We start from the raw sequence: 8,121 nt of genomic DNA on the forward strand, positions 1-8,121 counted from the left end.
CCACAATCCTACAATATGCTGTTTACAAGAAACACATCTGAAACAAGGGGATACACACAGGGTAAAGGTAAAAGGCTGGAGTAAAATATATTGCGCCTCAGCTAAAGTAAAAAAAGCAGGTGTAGCAATCCCAATCTCAGACAAAGCAAAAGTAAAGATAGACTTAATTAAAAGAGATAAGGAAGGACATTATATCCTGCTAAAAGGAACCATAAACAATGAAGCACTATCATTGTTTAACATATATGCACCAAGTGGTAAGGCATACAGATTCTTAGAGGAGAGGTTAAGGGAGTTACAGGAAGAAATAGACAGCAAAACTATAATATTGGGAGACCTCAACCTCCCCCTTTCTGAACTTGATAAATCTAACCTCAAAATAAATAAGAAAAAAGTTAAGGAGGTAAACAGAATTTTAGAAAAGGCACATATGATAGACCTCTGGAGAAAAGTGAATGGGGATAAAAAGGAATATACTTTCTTCTCAGTGGTACATGGCACATACTCAAAAACCTGACCATGTACTAGGGCGTAAAAATCTCACAATCCAGGGCAGAAAGGCAGAAGTAGTCGATGCAATAAGAATCATTTTTAATAAAGAACCATGGAAAAATAAGCTAAAAACTAATTGGAAACTAAATAATCTAATTCTAAAGAAGGAGTGGGCCAAAGAACAAATCAGAGAAACAATTAATAACTTCATTCAAGAGAATGACAATAGTGAAACAACATACCAAAACTTATGGGATGCAGCAAAAGCAGTTGCTGGGGAAGTTTTATATCCCTAAATGCTTACATGAATGAAATAGGGAAAAAGGAGATCAATGATCTGGGCATACAGCTGAAAAAGCTAGAAAAAGAGCAAATTGAAAATCCCCAATTAAATACCAAATTAGAAATTCTGAAAATCAAAGAAGAGATTAATAAAATTGAAACCAAGAAAACTATTGAATTAATAAATAAAACAAAGAGCTGGTTTTATGACAAAACCAATACAATTGATAAGCCTTTGGCCAATTTGATTAAAAAAAAGAAAGAAGAAAATCAAATTACCAGTATCAAAAGTGAAAAGGGTGAGTTCACCTCTAATGAAGAGGAAATCAAAACAATAATTAGGAATTATTTTGCCCAATTGTATGCCCATAAATTTGACAAGCTTAGAGACATGGACAAATATCTACAAAAACATAAACTGCCCAGGTTAACAGAAAAGGAAGTACAATTTCTAAATAACCCCATCTCAGAAAAAGAAATTGAGCATGCCATCAATGAACTCCCTAGGAAAAAATCTCCAGGGCCAGATGGTTTTACATGTGAATTCTATCAAACATTTAAAGAACAACTAATTCCAATACTTTGTAGACTATTTGGGAAAATAGGTGAAGAAGGAGTCCTACCAAATTCTTTTTATGACACAAATATGGTACTAATACCCAAACCAGGTAGAGTCAAAACAGAGAAAGAAAATTATAGACCAATTTCCCTAATGAATATTGATGCAAAAATTTTAAATAAAATATTAGCAAAAAGATTGCAGCAACTCATCACGAGAATAATACACTATGACCAGGTAGGATTTATTCCAGGAATGCAAAGCTGGTTCAATATTAGGAAAACTATCAGTATGGTTGATCATGTCAACAACAAAACTAGCAGAAACCATATGATCATCTCAATAGAATCAGAAAAACCCTTTGACAAAATACAACACCCATTCCTATTAAAAACACTAGAAAGCATAGGAATAAATGGAACCTTCCTTAAAATTATAAATAGCATCTACCTAAAAGCATCAACAAGCATTGTTTGTAATGGGGATAAGCTAGATGCATTCCCAATAAGATCAGGGGTGAAACAAGGATGTCCATTATCACCCCTACTATTCAATTTGGTACTAGAAATGTTAGCTGTTGCAATAAGAGAAGAAAAAGAAATTGAAGGAATTAGAATAGGAAAAGAAGAAACTAAATTATCACTTTTTGCAGATGATATGATGATTTATTTAGAGAATCCTAGAGAATCAAGTAAAAAACTACTTGAAATAATAAACAACTTTAGCAAAGTTGCAGGATATAAAATAAACCCACATAAATCCTCAGCATTCCTATACATTACTGACAAAGCCCAACAGCAAGAGATAGAAAGAGAAATTCCATTCAAAGTTACTGTAGACATTATAAAATATTTGGGAGTCTATTTGCCAAGACAAACCCAGGGCCTATATGAACATAACTATGAAACACTTTTCACGCAAATAAAGTCAGATCTGAATAAATGGAAAAATATCAGTTGCTCATGGTTAGGCCGAGCTAATATAATAAAAATGTCAATTTTACCTAAATTAATCTATCTATTCAGTGCCATACCAATTGAACTACCAAAAAATTATTTTACAGAGCTGGACAAAATTATAACAAAATTCATCTGGAAGAACAAGAAGTCTAGAATATCTAGGGTATTAATGAAAAGAAGTGCTAGAGAAGGTGGCCTAGCCATACCAGATATTAAACTGTACTACAGAGCAGCAGTCATCAAAACTACCTGGTACTGGCTAAGAAACAGAGGTGTGGATCAGTGGAATAGGATAGGAATACAAAATGGAGAAGTCAACAACTATAGCAATCTACTCTTTGACAAACCAAAAGAGGCCAGCTTCTGGGCTAATAATTCACTATTTCACAAAAACTGTTGGGAAAATTGGAAAATGGTAGGACAGAAACTGGGCATAGACCAATATCTTACACCATATACCAAAATAAATTCAAAATGGGTTCATGTTTTAGGAGTAAAGGCTGATACTATAAGTAATTTGGGAGAGCAAGGAATAGTTTACTTATCAGATTTATGTAAAAGAAAAGAATTTATGACCCAACAAGAGACAGAGAGCATTACAAAATGCAAAATGGATAATTTTGATTATGTTAAATTGAAATGTTTTTGTACAAAAAAAGCCAATGCAACAAAAATTAGGAGGGAAGCAGAAAATTGGGAGAAAATCTTTACAACTAGTATCTCTGATAAAGGCCTCATTTCTAAAATATACAGGGAACTAAGCCAAATATATAGGAACACAAGCCATTCCCCAATTGAGAAATGGTCAAAGGATATGAACAGGCAGTTTTCAGAGGAAGAAATTAAAGCTATCTATAGGCATATGAAAAAATGCTCTAAATCACTACTGATTAGAGAAATGCAAATCAAAACAACTCTTAGATATCACATCTATCCTGTCAGATTGGCTAAAATAACAAAACAGGAAAATGATAAATGCTGGAAAGGATGTGGGAAAATTGGAACATTGTTACATTGCTGGTGGAGTTGTGAGATGATCCAGCCATTTTGGAGAGCAATTTGGAACTATGCCCAAAGGGCTATAAAAATGTTCATACCCTTTGACCCAGCAATACCACTTCTAGGGTTGTATCCCAAAGAAATCACACAAGCGGGAAAAGGACCCATATATACAAGGATATTTATAGCAGCTCTTTTTGTGGTAGCCAAGAATTGGAAATCAAAGTGATGCCCATCAATTGGGGAATGGCTGAACAAGCTGTGGTATATGAAGGTGATGGAATACTATTGTGCCATAAGAAATGGGGATGATACGGACTTCATAACAACCTGGAAAAACCTACACGACATAATGCTGAGTGAGCAGAGCAGAGCCAGGAGAACACTGTACACAACCACAGATATATGGATTCTGTGAGGACCAACCCTGACAGACTTCACTCTTCTCAGAACACAAGGTGCAGCCACAACTCCAAAGGACTCACTATGGAGAATGCTATCTACATCCGGAGAAACAACTGTGAAGTTTGAATGCAGATTGAGGCACACTTCATGCTCGCATTTTTCTCTTCTCTTTTGTTTTTGTTTTTGGATTGTTCTTTTTTTTTTTTTGGTTCTGTTTCTTCTTTCTCATGATTCATTCCATTGGTCATAATTCTTCTCCACAACTTGACTAGTGTATAAATTAATTCAATGCGAAGTCATTCATGGTAGTTATATGAGATTCCATGCCATCTTGGGGAGGGAGCGGTGAGGGAGGGGAGAAAATCTGGAACTCAAAATTATGTAGAACCATCTGTTGTAAACTAAAAATAAAAATAAATATTAAAAAAAAAGAGGGAAGAGAAAGAGGGAAAAAATAAGAAATGAAATCAGCATCAGTTACCTATACTTCATATTTCTAGAAGCAACCTAATCCCAGCCCTTTATCCTCCCCCTTTTTGCTTATCCCTTACTTGAATATTTGGATCTAGCTAGCCCTTTCCATTTTTTCCCTTTCTTAATCAGCCCTCTGTAATACTAGTTTGATTTGCTTGTGGCTGTCCGCTCATCACCTTTACCCTTCTTTTCCAATCCCTGGCCCAGCTAAATCCCTTGTTTACTTTATCGTATATCTGCCACTATACTCTTCCCCCACCTTCACAAATACCTTTCCTTGCTTGCTACAGATCAGAACAAGGTTTATGAGTTTCTTGTTCCTCTCTCAGTTTTATAATATTCTCTTATGATGTCATAATTCTTGGGATATAGTTCTTCTTCCACCTTATTTTTTCCCTAGGGCATTAATATTTTTTGAACACTCAAAACTTGAGCTTGACTTTCTTTGTTCCATCACTGAGATGGAGATAGTGAATATCACTAGAGATATTGAGATTGAGATTGTGCTTGGAAGGGACGTCCATCCTCTCTCGGGATGTAAGCACTCGATCAGCACTTAGTCTTTTTAATTCATTCAGTCTTGTTTTAGGTTTCTTTTTTCTGCTAGATTTGCATTTTGAATACTTTGCAACTTTGGTTTTCTCAATAGGAATTACTGGGTATCTCTTATTTTTTTCATCCTGTATTGTAGTCACTCTCTATGGAATCCAGTGTGGTAGGTATATCTCTGATGAGGTGCTTATGCTTGGACCGCAGCTCTAGGACCATATCACTCTCCAACCCAAAGACCCTATCTCTGGCAATAACTCATGAGTGGACACAGTGAGGCAATCTCTCCCTGTTACAGGAACAAGCTGACCAGGATAGAATTTCTCTTGTATGAACAGGATATCTTTTACCAGCAGGACTATCATGTACTGATTCCCACAGTTACCATATACAATTCAGAGGTCAAGCTTTAGATGGTAGCTCCTGAGGCTATCTTGTTACAGATATTAACAGACCAAAAACACACCCCTTAGGAGCCCCCCACCAAGGTTATGCCAGTAGTTAATGATGCCTGTGCCCAAGGTACAGAAACTGTATGTTACCACCTAATTAGCATATTTGCAACACAATTCACTGTACCTTTCCTGTAAGCTTTAGCATCATTCTTGTTAGGCTTTGAGTTCCCTAAAGGAGCTCTGCCCACTATATGAGCATTACAATAAACTTTTTGCCACTTGACTGGAAGACTGTTTGAGTCTGAATTTTTTCCAAACTCTGCTTCAGGCAGCACAATTCTGGTAGGTTGGCCACATTGTTTGAATGCAAAACATACACTTGCCAAAAAGACTATTTTATGGAGAACTCATATGGGGCAAGTGTTCACTGAAGGTAAGAATGTTCTTCAATTATGAGTTAAGCCAACAAGCACTATTCTGAGAAGAGATCCATAGATTTCATCAGACTGCCAAAGGGATCCATGGTGGGGTGGGAGGTATGGGGAAACAGAGAGAGAGAGAGAGAGAGAGAGAGAGAGAGAGAGAGAGAGAGAGAGAGAGAGAGAGAGAATTCCTGCTCTACAGATCTCTTTCTGCCCCCATCTTGGATCCATGTGTGTTGGTAAGCAAAATGGGCTCTTAGCACTTAGTTCAACCAAGTGGCCTTGAAGAGTTTGGCTTTTGTTTCCTTTGATTAATTCAGTGTATTTCATTGAACCTTACTAGGTGCTAAGCCCCAGGCCCAAACCCCTATTAGGTGTAAAATCTCAGTGGGTGTGGATTGGCAACTAAGGTGGGGCCCAAGGTGGGGCTAACTAAGGGGAGGTGCTAACTCCAGAGCCAATCATAAGAGCCTAAGTTCTGGTCATTCAGATGACGATGACGTGTGAAACTTTTTAAGAAGAGAAGACAGTGCCATTTGTGCAGGGCTCTCACTCATGCTGGTGCGCTGATGCAGAGACCTCCGGGCAGCTGTAGCTAAGGGCCCTCCAGCTTGTAAACCCGGATGTTGGGACTTTGTTAAACTCTGGTAACTATGTATTGGGATTTGAATCAGACAAGGTCTGTCTGTCCGTGTTTGTACTTTGTTTGCATTTTGCTCTGAAGTTCAGGGTGCTGGTTTTCTTTCCCCTGAACTAAGTGAATGGTGTTTGTATGCTGAATTAAAGTAAGCTTATCAACCCCCTAACGTTGCTTTCCTTACTAAAGCAGATCAAAAGAACCTGTGCTTTTGCAGTGTGCTGGTAGCATTCTTGTTGTTGGGCTTGTGTTGGCTTTCACCCCCACAACAGCTGCTAGCCGGATTGTTGAAACACCATGTTTCCCTCACAAAATGCCTCGTGAAGCTACAGAAACAGTCCCAGCCACAGAACAAGAGTTGCCACAACCTCAGCCTAAGACAGGGTCTGGAACAGAATCTGACAGCGATGACTCAGTACCAGGACTCTACCCTGGCAACACAACAGGCCCAGCTGGCAGCAGCCCCTGAGATGGATGAAGAGCTAGTCAGTAAAAGAAAACACAAAAGGCTGTGTCCAAACTGGGACTTCACTAAGTGAGGGGGTTCCTGGAGTCACCATCAGAAATCGGAGAATATCCTTTGTGATTTCAAAGCTGGATATCTACAAGATCCCAGGTCCAAAGACCTACACAGTCTTTGGGGAAGCCAAGATGGAGGATCTCCCTCAGCAGGCACTGTTAGCAGCTGCTGAAAAATTCATAGTTCAGGGTGAAGCCATTGCAAACATACAGGAAAGCACACACGCTCCAACTGTGGAAAGGGAAGAGGTTGACACAACAGGTGTGTAAGTTAAGGGCATAGAATCCGTCATGTCCCTAGCAAATGTATCCAGAGCAAAAGCTCTCCAAGCCCTAAAGAACAGCAGTAAGGATATTGTAAATGCTATTGTGAGATTAATGATGTAATGATCTGGAGACAGACATTTTTTTTTCAGTGTTTCAAAGAAGATTAAATGCAACCTGATTTGAAATTTGTACTGTTTCTATCAATAAAGTGGCTTCTTGTTGAATGAACCCAGTAGCTTCTTGTTCTTTGTGTACCCCTCTAGAATATGGAGACTTCAGAAGCCTGAGACACAGATCACCTTAGTACCAGTATTTTGAATCAGCCCCAGTGGGGAAATGCAGGCTTCAGTCACTTTGTTTATACTATAGGCCTTCCTGTTCTCTGTAAGGCACCAGGAATGTTTGGCTTTCTTTTCTTGCAGTGAATATGTCTTCTTACTAGACATGTTTTCCCCTCTTCTAACTGAATTTTTTTCTCTCAGTTCTTTGCTCCAATGACCTAAAAGTTTGGTTAAAGGAAGCAAACAGGCTAGGCGATGTATAAGTTCATATAGTTTATTCCCTTGAAGCTAGCAGATACATGATCATGGAATGAGAAGCAAACTTCTGATTGCCTGGAAGAAGAAAGACAACGTTTAAATAACAATCCCAACTCCAGTTTATGACCTCCATATCAAAGACAGGAAGTTCTTAGTTGAACAAGACGATTGACAAGGTAGGGTCACTTAGAGTTTATGATCCCAAGATGCAAATGTCTCTACAATATCAAGATAAGAGGAATCCCACTGTTCTGGTTGCAGATATCCTGTCACCAACAGGAAAGATACCCCTTGTCAATCTTATCTGGTCTTTGAAGTTGCTGACACAGAAAGAGGCATTTTTAGAGCAGAGCAAAAGCAATTTGGATGCTTTGGAAATTATTGGGGTTCAAATAATCTGAAAGGATTGTCAGCTCCTAGTTAAACATTCTACCAGCAAGCCTTGAATCATCATCTCATCTTGGGACAAAGTGTACTCAGCCCCTTGGCCTTCATTGAATTCATAGTCTTAAGAGACCTTGTAAACTATGCCCTGTTTTCTATTTTGCAAACAACTCTTTGATGGTCCCATCCTCTGAGGACCAAGGGCTTTATTGCTGTTGTGGTGAAGGGAAGGGTCTGGA

General features: G+C 38.3%; 1 pseudogene; it reads left to right on the forward strand.

The window, feature by feature from the left end:
- Positions 1–6,486: 6,486 nt before the first annotated feature.
- On the forward strand, positions 6,487–7,079 carry LOC118848341 (annotated as a pseudogene).
- The last annotated feature ends 1,042 nt before the right edge of the window (positions 7,080–8,121 follow it).

This window comes from Trichosurus vulpecula, chromosome 4 (assembly GCF_011100635.1).
Source record: "Trichosurus vulpecula isolate mTriVul1 chromosome 4, mTriVul1.pri, whole genome shotgun sequence".
NCBI lineage: Eukaryota > Metazoa > Chordata > Mammalia > Diprotodontia > Phalangeridae > Trichosurus > Trichosurus vulpecula.